The 17,094-nt window shown below is 45.0% G+C and overlaps 1 long non-coding RNA gene across 1 annotated transcript in view; it reads left to right on the forward strand.

Moving 5' to 3' along the window:
• Window positions 1–16,710: 16,710 nt before the first annotated feature.
• The window catches only part of LOC144769474 (uncharacterized), a 78,067-nt gene continuing 77,683 nt past the window's right edge, over window positions 16,711–17,094 (forward strand). The window contains exon 1 of the long non-coding RNA XR_013598704.1: window positions 16,711–16,789. This is a non-coding gene — a long non-coding RNA (uncharacterized LOC144769474). The remainder of the gene's footprint in view (window positions 16,790–17,094) is intronic.

A 17,094-nucleotide genomic window follows, 5' to 3' on the forward strand; every position in this document is an offset into this window, starting at 1 on the left:
TTACCACCTCTCTAGAAAAATGCACAGTCATGGCAGATTTATTTAAGAATGCCCCTTTAATATTGACACTTCAGCCATGTTTCTCCATTCTTCTACTTTATATTCACCTCATTTTGTGTTCGCTTTATCAGATATGATACTCCGTGCCTGCCCTTTTCCTCCACACTTGGTCAAACATTACTTACTGCATCCTGAATTAACTGTTGGCACATTCGTCATTCAGTCACTGCAGCAGAGATGCCTGCCAGCACTCCTGACCCCAGCTGCCAAGTGCAGATTTAAAGTGGACGGAAGCCAGCGTTTTGGAGCTACCACAAGGAAAACAGATGGGGAATTGATAGATTGCATGCTTTACCTGTTTTGAGAAAAGCGACTTGCGTCACCATGGCCCATAGAATACCCATTAAAGGTCCCAAAGGTCAATCAGATAGAGTGCAAGCCCATCCAGTTTACAAATTCCCCTTGTGTCTATGGAAACAGCAAGTCCCATTTGGTCTTAAGAATTATCCATGCGTCCTCAATTTCAATTATGATAGTTCTATAATTTCATTTACAAATAGTCACTTTACTTTAACTTTCTTATAATTTCATTTACGACTAGTCATATGACGCTGTGCAAATATGTCCTTGGAACAATACACTCTACAGTATATAAACCATAAGAATTATGTACACAGTAAAGAAATAACTTATTGATAAGGGTTCATTATATTCAGAGCTAGAAAAAGTCATTAAATTCTGCGATCTCAAAATCGATTGTCATAGAGTTAGGGTAAAAACAAAAACCGCCTAATCTTGCCAAACTGCAGGTCTGAGATTAACACAGTGGCAGCTCCTACACTAAGGGGAAGGAGCATCGCCCTACAGGAAAAATAAAATGATAATAACACCATGCTATTATTATTTTCTTTTCCAGTACTGCTTCTGTAGGTGCGGGATGGGACTGGGCTGCCCACAGAGCAGGGGTAGGAGTGGTAGGCACTTTCTAGGTGCGTATGACGGTTTGGACGGCCATCTTGGGCCGGACAAACAGACATGCACCCTTAGCATGTATCCATTCGGCTGTATTGCACAGCCAGGTGGAGAACATGCAGAGGCTTCCAATGCCTGTCTCTGAGCCGAAACAGGCCACTCAGACCAATCACGTTGCTGCTGTCATGCTAATGACAGCAGCGTCATGACTCGCTTAGAGTAGTCTGGGAGTCTGTGTGCTTCCTGCGTTGACCCAATAGAGAAATTTTCTTTTTTTTCCTTTTCTTTTTTTGTAACCTCCCCTCCCTTCCCCCCACCATTGCTGGATTAACTTTGAACTAAGTATTGTAGGCATATATATTTCTTATACTTGAGTTTTCACCATTACTTATCATTAGAACTGTCAGCCTTAGGATGGTCTTCTCCCAAAAAACAATAATTATTAAGTGTTATTTAATAAGTTAATGGGTAATAAATTAAGCAGATTGTGTTCTAATAATTTTAGCTATATTTCCAGTGTGGGCTGCTAGGTTTGTGGGGGTATAGTGTGGGAAGTTAGTTAAGTCATTAATAAATACATAAATAAATATATAGCTATTATATTGTTTAATAAACATGTCAATTGCTTAATTGTTTTTTTATTTTTTATATATATATTTTTTTTGGGGGGGGTTATTTAGTAATGTTCATATAGTTTTATATTTGTCCTGGATTAATAGGGTTATTCAAATATGTAACGTGTTTGAAGTGAAGTACTTTCCCTACTGTTTAACATACTGGGGTGGGTTTAGTAGATTGAATCCATCAGAAGTCCAGCGTTATCCCTACTGTTGCACAGACTGGAGTTGGAACAGTAAATTACCCCTCTGAAGTCCAAACCTTCCCCTACTGCTTCACATACTTAAGTGGGAATAGTACATTTAACCCCTCTGATGTCCAACGCTTTTCCTACTGTTGCACAGACTGGAGTGGGAATAGTAAATCTCACCCCTTTGAAGTCAAATGCTTTGACTACTGTTGCACAGACAGGAGTAGAAATAGTAAATTGAACCCCTTCGAAGTTCAATGTTTTCCCTACTGTTGCACAGACTGAAGTGGGAATAGCAAATGTAATTCCTCCACAGTCCAGTGCTTCGCCTTAGTTGCACACACCAGAGTGGAAATAGTATATATTACGCCTTCAAAGTCCAACAATATCCCTTCTGCTGCACAGGCTGGATTGGGAATAGTAAACCTTACCCCTTCGAAGTGCAACGCTATCCCTACTGTTGCACAGACTGGAGGTGGAAAATTCAATCTTACTCCTCCTAAGTCTAATACTTTCCCTACTGTTGACCTGTTTGGAGTGGCAATAGTAAATGTAACCCCTCTGAAAGCCTACGCTTTTACTGCTGTTGCATAAACTGAAGTGGGAATAGAATATCTATTATTTCCAAACTTCAGTACTTTATTTTCCTAAATATTATTTAAGTATATCTATTACTATCATTTTTTACTTTCTTATTTTATATTTTATATATATATATATAAATATATATATATATACCAACAAATTTGCGCCGGTAACTGAGCCACATGCACTTCAGGGGGGGTCAGTGTAACGGGACCGGTGCCCCCCGTTAATGCTCCAACAACACCCAACTTGCCTTACAAGTAGGAACACCGACACCAGGCTGAAGGTTAAAGGAAAATGCTTTTATTCCGTGTTGAAAGGCTGGCAAGTAGGTGAAAATAAACCCAACGCGTTTCTCCTCCCAAAGAGGCTTGATCACGGGCACAGTCTCTGCTTTCACCTCGCCTCACGCTTTACCGGAAGGTTCCGTGTTCTCCCAGAGTGCACTTTTAAACAGGTGTGTCCATTTTTTTATCCACGAAGAGAAACAGCATGTTGCAACTTTATTGTTTCCTATTAAAGCAAACATGCTGCCATTAGTTCTTTAAGTGGGGTATGTTTAAAAATGCCAAGTTCGTTTTTCAATCTACTTCTTCACCTTTTAACTTTCTCACGTTGCACAGTCCTTCCTTCAGTCAGCAAGTAGAAAAATCCATCTTGCACCCCATGCTCGCATTTCATCCGATTTTCACTTGGAAAAATTCCGTCCTTAATCTTTGAAATTGCTTGCAGGCTGGGCTCATGGAAATTTGAACACCAACAAAGTTGCGCCGGTAACTGAGCCACATGCACTTAAGGGGGGGTCAGTGTAACGGGACCGGTGCCCCCCGTTAATGCTCCAACAACACCCAACTTGCCTTACAAGTAGGAATACCGACACCAGGCTGAAGGTTAAAGGAAAATGCTTTTATTCCGTGTTGAAAGGCTGGCAAGTAGGTGAAAATAAACCCAACGCGTTTCTCCTCCCAAAGAGGCTTGGTCACGGGCACAGTCTCTGCTTTCACCTCTCCTCATGCTTTACCGGAACGTTCCGTGTTCTCCCAGAGTGCACTTTTAAACAGGTGTGTCCATTTTTTTATCCACGAAGAGAAACAGCATGTTGCAACTTTATTGTTTCCTATTAAAGCAAACATGCTGCCATTAGTTCTTTAAGTGGGGTATGTTTAAAAATGCCAAGTTCGTTTTTCAATCTACTTCTTCACCTTTTAACTTTCTCACGTTGCACAGTCCTTCCTTCAGTCAGCAAGTAGAAAAATCCATCTTGCACCCCATGCTCGCATTTCATCCGATTTTCACTTGGAAAAATTCCGTCCATAATTTTTGAAATTGCTTGCAGGCTGGGCTCATGGAAATTTAAACACCAACAAAGTTGCGCCGGTAACTGAGCCACATGTACTTCAGGGGGGGTCAGTGTAACGGGACCGGTGCCCCCCATTAATGCTCCAACAACACCCAACTTGCCTTACAAGTAGGAACACCGACACCAGGCTGAAGGTTAAAGGAATATGCTTTTATTCCGTGTTGAAAGGCTGGCAAGTAGGTGAAAATAAACCCAACGCATTTCTCCTTCCAAAGAGGCTTGATCACGGGCACAGTCTCTGCTTTCACCTCGCCTCACGCTTTACCGGAAGGTTCCGTGTTCTCCCAGAGTGCACTTTTAAACAGGTGTGTCCATTTTTTTATCCAGGAAGAGAAACAGCATGTTGCAACTTTATTGTTTCCTATTAAAGCAAACATGCTGCCATTAGTTCTTTAAGTGGGGTATGTTTAAAAATGCCAAATTCGTTTTTCAATCTTCTTCTTCACCTTTTAACTTTCTCACGTTGCACAGTCCTTCCTTCAGTCAGCAAGTAGAAAAATCCATCTTGCACCCCATGCTCGCATTTCATCTGATTTTCACTTGGAAAAATTCCGTCCTTAATCTTTGAAATTGCTTGCAGGCTGGGCTCATGGAAATTTAAACACCAACAAAGTTGCGCCGGTAACTGAGCCACATGCACTTCAGGGGGGGTCAGTGTAACGGGACAGGTGCCCCCCGTTAATGCTCCAACAACACCCAACTTGCCTTACAAGTAGGAGCACCGACACCAGGCTGAAGGTTAAAGTAAAATGCTTTTATTCCGTGTTGAAAGGCTGGCAAGTAGGTGAAAATAAACCCAACGCGTTTCTCCTCCCAAAGAGGCTTGATCACGGGCACAGTCTCTGCTTTCACCTCGCCTCACACTTTACCGGAAGGTTCCGTGTTCTCCCAGAGTGCACTTTTAAACAGGTGTGTCAATTTTTTTATCCACGAAGAGAAACAGCATGTTGCAACTTTATTGTTTCCTATTAAAGCAAACATGCTGCCATTAGTTCTTTAAGTGGGGTATGTTTAAAAATTGCAAGTTCGTTTTTCAATCTACTTCTTCACCTTTTAACTTTCTCACGTTGCACAGTCCTTCCTTCAATCAGCAAGTAGAAAAATCCATCTTGCACCCCATGCTCGCATTTCATCCGATTTTCACTTGGAAAAATTCCGTCCTTAATCTTTGAAATTGCTTGCAGGCTGGGCTCTGTAGTGGCGGTCTAGTGTTCCGTCCCCGGAACAGGAAGTGCGGGGACGGGAAGCGGAAGGCGGCCATCTTGGTTATCGGCGCCGACCGCTGGGGTTTAAGGACGTAGCTCCCGGCGCTCCGGCAAATAAAGAAATTAACTACACACCAGGCGTCAGTGTGGTGCATATAAGTAACTTTACAATGGCGACGAGTGTTGGTCTCTAGACCCGCGCACAAACGACGACGTAGCCGGCGAGGTGAAACGCCGCCGGCAACCGGAGCATGGCAGAGGGGCCGAGAGTCCGCCAAGGAAAGAGCGCGAACAGACGCCAGCGCTCCCAGTGGAAAAATAGTACAAACTGAAACGTACACTAACCCTGATGTGAGCCCAGAGGCACCATCTGTCAAGGTACATCCTCAGGAAGAGTACTGTGGCACTGCGCAGCACTGGGCACGTGCACGAGACACAGGGCCACGGTGAGGTGCACCCCATCCCTGGCTGTAGTGTAGGCGTGCCCGGCAACCTGGCGGAGCAGCGGTCGGTTGAAGAGGTGCCTGGCTCAACAAACCTATCCGAGGGGAACAGCCGACCGGCACCACCGGGTCCCTCGGTGAAAAAGAGGGGAGAAGATAGCGACAGCGATCGCAGTGAGGGGGACACAGCGGAGCAGCAAACGCCGGGGAGCACACCTGGTCGGACGATCCCTGTGTCTGCTAACCGGAGAGGTGCACCCAAAATGGCTGCCCAGTCTTCCTCCCTCACTCAATTGGTGCCTTTCCTGACAAAGTGCAGAGAACCGGAGATGAAATGGGAAGACTGGAAAAGGTACTTCCTCAACTATTTGGACGCCCTGGAAGAGGAAGGCGATACTCCGTTCTCGAGCAAGAGGAGGAAAAAAATACTATTACACAACTTGGGCCCGGAAGGGATCAGAGTATATGATACCATAGTAAAAGGCGAGAGGGGTGCCACGGATACAGATGTCTTCAGTCATGCCATTGCAGACCTCGACGCACACTACAGGCCGGTCGTGTGCGTCGCGATAGACAGATACAACTTCTTTTAAAGGAAGCAGAGGAGCGGTGAGACGGTGGATGAGTACGTCGTAGCCTTGCGGAAGTTGGCCCTCACGTGCAAGTTTGACACGCTACACGACGACCTAATTAGAGACCAAATTATCATGCACACGTCCAGCTCCCACATCCAAGAGAAATTGTGGGTAAATGGAGACGCCCCACTCAAAGAGATATGGGCGATGGTCAAGAAGGCGGAATTGTCAAGACGTTGTGCGCAAGCAGCCAAGAAGGAGGCAGGAGAGACACAAACAGTATGCAAGATAATGACACCGTCGAGAGGTGAACGACCAAGGCAGAGAGACATGCAAAGGAATCAAGGTGGTGGAAGACCCAACACCAACAACAACTACCAGATGGACAATAGGACGAATAAAGGGGGTAGGCCGAGCTGCTACAGGTGCGGCAGTACCACACATCTGGGTAACGACAAAGCGTGCCCTGCGTTCAGGGCAAAATGCTCATATTGCAGCGTATTCGGGCACTATGAGAAGGTGTGCCACCGGAAGCCCAAAGGCGCAATGGTCCGTTATGTGGACCAAGGGCGAAGAGATGATGCAAGCGACCAAGAAGACGCCGAAGACCTGGAAGAGTTGCTATATATTGATGTCCAGGTGTTGGAAATGGAAGGAGCGGAAACGGACAAACCCAGACTGAATATGCACATCGGCGGGATACCAATGGAAATGATCGCGGACAGCGATGCGCCCATCTCCATCATACAAAGACAAGTATGGGAAGAAAAGTTCGCACCCAAGATCGAGGAGAAACTGCACCCGATGGATTTGAGGCCGGTCACATATACCGGACAAAGAATTCCCATGTTGGGATACTGCCCCCTCCTGTTCGAGTTCAGGGGCCGCCACGCAAATTGCAAACTTTACGTTGCTGAGAAAGGCCCCTCAGTGCTGAGCTGGAAGGACCAGGGAGCGTTGGGTATACAACTCAACCCGGGGGGCATTGAAAAAATCCTGCTAATGGACATGGAAGGGAAGGATGACGTGGAGTCGTGGCAGAGGGCATACCCCAAAGTATTCAATGGACAAATTGGGGAACTGGAAAAATACAGGCACCTCATAAAGCTAAAAGAAGGAGCGAAACCCGTGGTGCACAAGGTGAGGAACATCCCGTTCCGCAGTAGGGAAGCAGTGCAAACGGAGCTGGATAGGCTAGAAAAAGAAGGAGTGATCAGAGCCATAGAGAGTGCAGAATGGCTTTCACCTCTGGTGGTAGCCCAGAAGCCCAATGGTAAAGTACGGCTGTGTGTCGATCTCAGGGAACTGAACAAAAACATTGTAATTGACAAATTTCCCCTGCCCCGCATAAATGAGATGCTAGCGAAAACCAAGGACATCAAGTGGTTCTCCACTGTGGATTTGTCGTCGGCATACCATCAAGTAAGACTGCATCCATCGTGCAGCCATCTCAATTCTTTCATCACGCCTTTCGGCTGTTACGAATTCGTGAGAATGCCGTTTGGCCTGGCATCAGCAGCGGCGGTCTTTCAGAAGCTGATGCACAGACTACTGAAGAACTTGGAAGACGTACAGTTCTTTCAAGACGACATCCTGGTAATGGGAAGAACCAAACAGGACCACAACGAGAAACTCCACAAAGTGCTACGAACATTGCAGGATAATGGTCTAACGGCGGAATGGTCAACGTGCAAGCTGGGAGTGCAATCCGTCACGTACCTGGGTCATGAGGTGAGCGAAAAAGGGATAAAACCAAAAAGATCCAACATGAAAGCCATTCTGGAGGCCCCCACTCCTAGCAAGAAAGAAGATGTTCGGTCATTCCTGGGAATGGCCGAGTACTACAGTAAATTCATTCCCCATTTCGCCACGAAAACGCATTTCCTACGCCAATTACTGAAGGAAAAGAACAAATTCCTGTGGGGCCAAGAGGAACAGGCGGAATTTGAAGCCCTGAAACAAAAGATGAGTGTCACCATTCCCCTGAAGGGATTTGACCCAAGTGCGGAGTCCATCCTCACTACGGACGCCAGTGACCGCGGCCTAGGGGCAGTCCTAATGCAGAAATCGGAAAATGGAGAAACATCGACGGTCAGCTTTGCCTCAAGGTCGCTTGCATCCAACGAAGAGAAGTTTAGCGTTATCGAGAAGGAGATGCTGGCAGTAGTTTGGGCGATGGAAAGATTTAGGCAGTACTTGTGGGGAGCGAAATTCCTAGTGAGAACGGACCACAAACCCTTGGTCCGAGTACTGACTTCCAGTGGCCATGCTCACGCGACCCCTAGAATTGCCAAAATGACTCTTAGACTGTTGGACTTTGTGTACGACGTGGAACACATTCCGGGGCCGCAGAACAAAGTGGCGGACTTCCTGAGCAGAGCAGCGGCTATGGAAGAGGCGGAGAGCTGTGAGAAACAAAACTGGGAAGGATATGTGGTAACCACCATCCAGGATACGGAGGAAGTGATCAGTGCCCAGGAGTGGGAAGATGCTTACAAGGAAGAAGTCGACTTGGAGGCCATCAAAGGGTACGTGGTCCATGGGTGGCCGTAAAAGAGACACCTCAAGGAAGAACTGAGGAGGTACTGGGAAGTAAGGGATGAGCTATCGCTGGCGGAGAACCCTATATTCCTGCTCAGAGGTGACAAGGTGATCCAACCACAAGGCATACTGGATCATCTGATGACTTTACTGCACGAAGGGCACCAGGGCATCACAAAGACCAAAGCCCTTGCCAGACAAGCATACTGGTGGCCAGCCATCGATGCGCAGATAGAACGGTATGTGCGACAATGCGAGTCATGTGCCAAGGCTGACAAATCACAGAGCATGTTAAGACCACCCCTGGGAAAATTTCCAGTACCAGATGGACCATGGGAAATGATATCAGTGGACAATATGGGCCCCATCCTCAACAAAGCAGGAACTCAGAAGTATGCCGTAGTTCTCATCGACAAGTATTCCAAGTGGCCAGAGGTAGAGGTTATGGAGAACGTGGACACTGATGCAGTGGTGCGCTGGTCACCAGCTGTGGTCAGAAGAAATCTGGAGAAAGCACAAGAAGTATACACGACACACTATAACAAAAGACGGAACACTCAGGGAGTAGGACTGGAGAAGGGCGACTGGGTCAGAGTAAAACTGGCCATCCTAAAGAAAAAGGGTGAAAGCAAGTTTTTACCACCCTTGAAAGTGGTGGAGCCCTATGCCCGATCAGCCCTGCTCAGTGACGGGAAAGTGTGGTCACAGGACAGAAGGGCAAAATGCAGCAAAATCTTGAAGTGGGGAGATGAGACTAATGAAGGAGCAGAGTATGTAGGCGATGAAGGCGAAAGTGAACGTAGTGGAAGGTGTGACGAGAATGTAGAAGAAGGAGTGCAGCAAGTGGAAGACAGAGAAGGAGAAGACGGTGCAAGAGGAAGAACGAGGAGCGGGTGTAAGGTAGAAAGCAATGAGGACGTGATGGACAGAGAAGGAGAAGGCGCAGGAAAATGGTCGGGTGGAAAGGAACCGGAAGAAGAAGGAAGCATTGAAGTGGTGAGAACCAGAGTGGGAAGGAATGTAAAGGTACCAGAGAAGTTCAAGGACTATGACATGAACTGGAAGTAAGGACTGTATTGTACAATGTTTTGTTATTGCATAAAGGGGGGAGATATGTAGTGGCGGTCTAGTGTTCCGTCCCCGGAACAGGAAGTGCGGGGACGGGAAGCGGAAGGCGGCCATCTTGGTTATCGGCGCCGACCGCTGGGGTTTAAGGACGTAGCTCCCGGCGCTCCGGCAAATAAAGAAATTAACTACACACCAGGTGTCAGTGTGGTGCATATAAGTAACTTTACAGGCTCATGGAAATTTAAACACCAACAAATTTGCGCCGGTAACTGAGCCACATGCACTTCAGGGGGGGTCAGTGTAACGGGACCGGTGCCCCCCGTTAATGCTCCAACAACACCAAACTTGACTTACAAGTAGGAACACCGACACCAGACTGAAGGTTAAAGGAAAATGCTTTTATTCCGTGTTGAAAGGCTGGCAAGTAGGTGAAAATAAACCCAACGCCGCGTTTCTCCTCCCAAAGAGGCTTGATCACGGGCACAGTCTCTATATATATATATATATATATATATATATATATATATATATATATAAATATATTCTCCACAATATCCGGTACACGTAGTCAGCTGCCCCGGGCGGTCCGAGCCGGGACACCGGAAGTCCCTCGTATTCTTTTTAACAGTCTTTAAAGTTTCATAGACCACTCGGACAACTTCTTGTGCACAAAATTAATACATTTACTGGCAAAAACAACGTGTTTCAGCAATTAAGCCTTGATCACACTTTAGAAAATGCTCACAGTCACCACATTTTAAACCATGTGGTCATTACAATAGACCTAGGACTACCATTCAGGTGCATCCCAGATGTAAACTAATATCGCGGCTGTTTAGGAACAGTATAAACAAATCAATTGCAGGATATATCCTCCATGTTATGTACAGAAAATCAATATATACATAATTAAGGTAAAGCAAATTATTGACACATAATCATATTATTGCCTTGAAAATGTTGCGTGCATTCGAAAAATAAACAAGTATAGAAATAAATCATACACCTATACTCTGAATACGTGCTTTAAAAAACCCACCAGTTTGGCTTTGTGGCATGCGAGTGCGAATCCGTGTATTGCAACGAGCTGAATACCCTTCAATCTATGGGTACACTGCTCAGCGCAATTGAATAATCTATTTGAACGATATAGCTACAAAATAGAAATTAGTCCCCAGTGGGCTCCATACACCTGATGCCACTAACACCATATAATACTGACCTGCAAATGAGATTATAGGAAGTCTCGCCCCAGTGGGCTACAAATCTCCTAGGTATGCCCATTTCATCTTATTAATTAACCCCTCGCCCTAGTGGGCCAATTTTCATAAAACATCTGCCTTATGACATCTTGGTATATATAAGCACCTATATTTTCAAAATTAATCTCATATCATATGAACGAAATGCACTCCTAAAGTCCAAAATTTCACATTTAAAGTCACGTTGATTGTAGAGGGATGCCCCAGTTCCATGCACTCCTGTGTGGGTGCTTTACAGCAGGTGATGCTCCCCCAACAATTACTGCTCCATACTTCGTGTCACTCTCACACAAAGAAAAAACACTTGTGGTGGCGAGTCCCAAGATTTATTATAAAATATGTGCACAATATTTTTGTATCAAAATATTGTTGTTTTCAATACTGTGCTAGTGATCCCTTCTTATTACCTGTAGATCACCCCTAAGGTAGGCACTTGGTAGCCCAAAGGGCAGGGTGCATTGTAATTAAATGGTTGCCCATGCATTTTTTAATCTTACATGTCCTGGTATTGGTGACTGCAGCCTGTTCCTGGGTCACTTGACTAGGTGTAGTTGCCAGTTGGAGTTGGCTTATACCTCCCTGACTCCCACACAATAGAGAGTTTAAGTGTACTTGGATGGGCCATCAGAGGCAGGATGGGGGGCAGAGCTGGACACAGCCCCACTTGCAAAAAAGCAGGCTATGCCATGTCTACACACGAAGGATTTGTCGCCACTGCATTGTTCCTAAAGCCAGCATTGTGCCAGAGAAGGGGAGGATGGAAACTATGAGCACAAGAAGACACAAGGTATAAGAAAGGACCCTCAGACCCACTCTTCAGTTCACTTTCTGGACCTGTGAAGGACTCCCAGAGGACTTCCTGCTGCTGTGAGCTGCTGTGTACTTCAGAAAACTGCTTTGCTGCACCTGGAAGGACTGCTCTGTTGCCTGACGCCTGTGTGAACACTCAGAGGCTCGCCCTGCTGTTTGAGCCCTGTTTTACTTCTTGAACCAAGGACAACAGTGTGACTACAATGGTTAGTTGTATGGCTTCTTGATCAGAGACTCAGGGACAGAAACGTCTCCAATCATCTCGAACCTGCATCTGCACTTGGGCTCATTGAGCCCTAACCCCCAAGTGGCACCCCTCCAGGCTTGGACCCTTGGTTGTGGTGTTAAAGGTGCCCAGATAGCCAAAATCCAAAAAGTATGACTTAGATCATTTTTAACTAACAACTGCTCTGAGAACCAAGAGGAGACCGGGACTAACTTGCTCGCCTATCCCCCCAAGTAATATCGCTGGTCAGCCTGACATTGCAGCAACTCCTGCTTTGTTCTTCTCCACAGCAGCAAATCCTGTTCATTGCTCCTTCTCCAAAGATGTATTAAGCCTTGTGGAACTCTCGTCAACTACAGCCTCTAGCTTCATGCCACTGGAGATTTTTGACTTCCAAAAAAAGAGAATAGAGACTAGTTTAGATCTCGGCATACCTGTTACTCCATCAAAAAGTGACAGATATCCCATCCGGCGAAATATAAATCCCATAGGATATAATGGGATTTCTTCTTTGCCAGATGGGATATCCATTACCTTTTTGACGGAGTAACCCGTCCGCCAAGATCTAAATCAGGCCCTAAGTCCCAATGAAGAAATTTTCAGCAGGAATTTGTCCTGCGCCTGCAGCATTCTCCCACCTTCGTAAAGAAATTATCTTGAAATTTCTTGTAAGTCTGAAGGTAAGTGCCCAATTCACTTTTTGTATCTGACTCGCGCTCCATCGCTGTAGGCCACATTTTTTAACTTTGGCTTAGTCTCGCAAGACTAGATGTTCGCAGTTCCCAGATTAATCTTTAAGGCACTAGATTTTACCTTAAACTTGAAAAATACATTCTACTGATTGGAGATTTGTCTTTTTTCTGTCAAATAATTTATTATGATTTTCTCTATTTTTCTAAGTTGGTGTGGGAATCTTTCATGTATTGTGGTGTCACAAATTGCTTCTAAGCACAGGTTAATTTAGTGACTTTAGTGGTTCACCATGACAGGGGTTGTGGCTGTTGCTTGAGCAGACTTAACAGCACACTCAACCAACAACCCTTATTTTTCACACCTATTCTCTGTGGGCCTGATTGTAAATGTAAATGTAAATGTCATGGTATTTATAGAGCGCACTGTCACCAGATACTCATACCGCTGTGGAACCCCTCCTGGCTTTCCCTGTGAAGTGTCCACTCCTGGGCATCCCCAGGGTGAAGCCAGGCATCCTTAGCACTGTTGGGGCCGGTGTGGAGGCTAAGCAAGCTATTGCCCAGAGTTGCAGCATGGGGCCCGTGATTAGAATATGCTCAGAGGCGAGAATTAACAGGCCCGAGGAAATTGAGCGCGAGACCCCGCCGAGGCGGGAATCAAACCCTGGTCCCCTGGCCGGAACTCTGATCAGGGTCTGCCACTCTAACCATTGAGCCACACTCCTCCACATTATGGACCTGATTCACAAAGGTAAACATACACTTTTGTGTACATTTACGATTTATTTGCAATTCACAGAAGAATTTTACATGTAGTATCTTTACAACTGCCTACCTTTTTATGTCCGAATTCTCCGCCATGAGTGCGGAGACTCTGCAGTTGAAAATATACTATTCGTAAAGTTCCTTCGTGAATTGCAAAAAATAGTAAACTTACACAAAAGTATAACTTTACCTTTGTGAATCAGGTCCATAATGTTTCGTTATGCACAGTAATATATAGAATAATACAAAAATAACAGTTCCAACTACGAACAGAATACAAAATCTAGGGGCATTTTACTAACACCAGTTAGCGACAGCTAGTAGGAGATACCGATCATCTTGGGGCCCACTTTGCATGTCAGCGATATTTATCGCTAATGACATGCAAAGTGGGCGTGCCAAGATGTTAGCGCCTGGAAACAGTCGCTAACATCGCTATCTCCTATTACCTACTATTGGAAATAATCGCGCTAAGAGCGATTATCTCCAAAAGCTAACGCCTGCCCAGAGCAGTTCTTAGCCATGTTATCCAATGGTAGGTGGATAACATCGCTAAGAGCATTAGCTCGGTAATGCATGAATATCGCTGATTTTTCAGCGATATTCATGCATTTCGGCCGATTTTTACCGCTTTTGAGATAAATCTTGATAATATCAAGGTATCTCAGCGGGAAAAATCGTCGGAGCGCGGCGATATAATTTTAGCCGCTAACCATGCATAGCTATAATTATCGCTATTGCTTGGTAATATGCCCCTCACACCCCTTGCAGTGTCTGGGCAAATCAACTATTTGGTCAATGTAGCCACTTCTCCTCTATGACTGCTGATATAAAGGCTATAGAAGTGTGTTCTGCTTTGGGAATCCAAGGCTGAGAGATGCATCCCTGGGCCCCAAGTTATTAATCATTTCCTGATTGTTTCCTTGTATTCATTATGTGCTTGGAGGTGCCTGGCTTCAACATGGTGGGCTGACTCGACCTGTATACGTTTATTTTTATGATTTTATTTCCTGCATATATTATTTAGTTTATATTCGCAGTAGTTCTCCATGCAGAGGGTTCTGAATTGGAGCACAGTAGGTGCTCAGCTCCAGATCTTTTTTAATGTCTCTACTTGTTTTGATTTGAGCCTTTACACTGTAGTCACCGAGAGTTGCTACAGCCCCTTTGGTACTATAAGACCAGGGCTGGAATAGGCAACCACAAGCAGCCCAGGCAAAAGTGCTAAAACAGGCCCTGCTCTCTTTGACTCTCAGCACAACCTCTTTCTTTCCATCCATCCATGTTCTCTCTCTCCTTTTCTCCTCTCTGTCTTCTCCCTGTTAGATCGCTTTCTTTCTGCCTTCTTCCCTGCCTCCTTCTCTTTCTCTCTCTTTTGAAGCTTGCCTGCTGCAATTAACTTTGGCTAGCAGGGGAGAGTGACAGAGGCACACAGTAGTGACTGCGGGCTTTTAAAACCAGCCTACAAGGGCTCCAGTCCACCAGAGGAATGCCAGATGGCATTAAAGGTCATTCCAGCCCTGTCCATGGAAAACAGAGGAATCCCTTGTCCTCACGCTAATCACTGTTTCCTGCCTGTCTCTCACTAAGGCAGGATTTTTTACTTAGTTTACTATTTACTTGAGCATGACTGACTTTGACATGGTTAGCTGATTCAATCTTGACAAGGACTGGAGCACAAGAGCTTTACAGCTCTATTTCTTTTTCATTTCCATACTTGTTTTTATTTGATCCTTCATGTGCTACTCATTTAGAGTAGCCACTACCCTTCTATGACAGCTGGTAAAAAGGCAGCAGATGTGTATCTACGCAATGGGTGCACTGACAGTAAGCCAAAAGGAAGCCTGTGTGCGCCTATCCGTGCCTGAGATGCACCAAGCTCAACGGCCATTGGTCTTATAGGCTCCGATTCCATTTAACCAGCATATAACACACTTTCATTAAATTGTTTGCCCAATTTTTATATGGGTGGTATAGGTACTCCATCGCTTTCGAGTACATATACAGTTAAGATAGTGATCCACCCGCCCAATTTAAATTCCGATTGGTTTGGATAAGGTGGTGACTACTCCATCAATGCTGTAGCCAAATCTCTCCTACGGCTAGATGGAGTATGGGCCATCAGAAAGTAACTATTTGTCCACCCACCCAACATGAATGGGTGGACATAGAGCCATTTTTATACTGTCTGCCGCCGTCAGGCAAACCCTGGCTGCGAGGGACAGTAAAAAAGGAATAATGCCCCTCTTGACATAGGAGATGAGTCCCATGGGAAGGGTTTTTTTTTTATTTAGAAAAGAAAATCCAATTTTAGGATTTTCTTTTTGAAAATAAAAAAGAAAACTGTATGGTGCAGGGCTCTGTTCTACAGATGGAACCCTCCACCAAACAGCAAAATGCATTGGCAGGAACAGCAGTGACTGTTGTTCCTGTCAATGCATTATAAATGACCACCTGCTTGGCTCTCATTTATAAATGTAGCGAGCAGTCCCTACTCCGTCCCAGGGGGCGGAGTAATTTACTCTGCCCCCCGTAGAACAACCGGCTGTCTTCCCATTTATAAAACAGGCCGTATGTCTGTGGACTAGTATCTGTCAAGTTACTACGTTGTCCCTTACCTTTGCTTGTTTGCAGAGACGTAGTTAAATTTCACAGGGACCAACTTCCCAAATACCTAACCTTAAACTTGTGATTTAACTCACTACAAGGTAAAAAATAGGAATTAGGGAGGAGGGCCGGATACTGGACGTGGTTGGATTCTTGCTGTCGACCTGCGAAGCAACAAGTGAAGGTCTGATCAGACTTCTAAGATTGTTTCTTTATTCTGAAGCTATCATTATTCAAGTACTTTAGAAGTCAGTGTTAAAATCTGACTTTTTGCCTACCTGCGATCAGTGGTAGTCTGGCCTACGTCCCAGTATTTCTTGTGTTGATAGGTGAATAATGAGTTGTCAGACAAATCTCTTGCTTGTACATTAATAGGGTTGAAAAGTAAAACAAGTAATTACTCATTTATCCCTTAAAACTTTGTGATCATTCTTTTTCACCAATTGACCTCATCACTTACTTATTTGTGATTTAACTTGTCTTGCACTTCAGAGATCTTGTCCAACTGTTCAAGAGAGAAATAAACAAGAAAACATTCCACAAAATTCTAAATATACATCACACTGACAAAATCCTTAAACTTTTCTTGAGTATAAATGAAAGAATTCCATTTTAATGAAGTCTTTCCAAAGTCCTTCTTTGAGTTTCTGGAGAGATCGATACGTGAGCTAATAAATAAGTTCTTCTTTTAGATCAGAAGTTCCAAAAATGATTCATATGTTTTGACCTTTCTTGCGAAGGGCGCCTGAATATTCAAAAGTTACTTATCTCCTTCTCTTTTTTCATTTTGCAGGTCCTGTCATCGTAGGATTAAGAGAAATCTGAAGGTTGGAACCCGGAAGCACTGGAGATTGTTCTGAAGATTGCCAGGTAAATCGGGAAGATTTTAGCACCGCTCTTAGCCGGGAAACAAGTGGAACGCAAAGCGCCTTCTAGAACAGTGAGTGCAGCTTTTATAGCCAGCCGCACCCAAGCGCTCGTACGTACCGTCACGTTCTATGGGCGGTGTGCGAAGTCTTTGAACCGCACAGCATCACTGAATAATACCGAGTCTTCCTACCGCAATGCGCTAGCGAAGGGCGGTGAAAGCAAAACGCGTCTCTATTCCCAAAACGTGCCTCTGTTCCTGATTTCTCTACAGAGCACAGACATGTCACTTAAATGCCAAATATTAA

The sequence above is a fragment of the Lissotriton helveticus genome, chromosome 1_1 (assembly GCF_964261635.1).
Source record: "Lissotriton helveticus chromosome 1_1, aLisHel1.1, whole genome shotgun sequence".
NCBI classification, from domain to species: domain Eukaryota; kingdom Metazoa; phylum Chordata; class Amphibia; order Caudata; family Salamandridae; genus Lissotriton; species Lissotriton helveticus.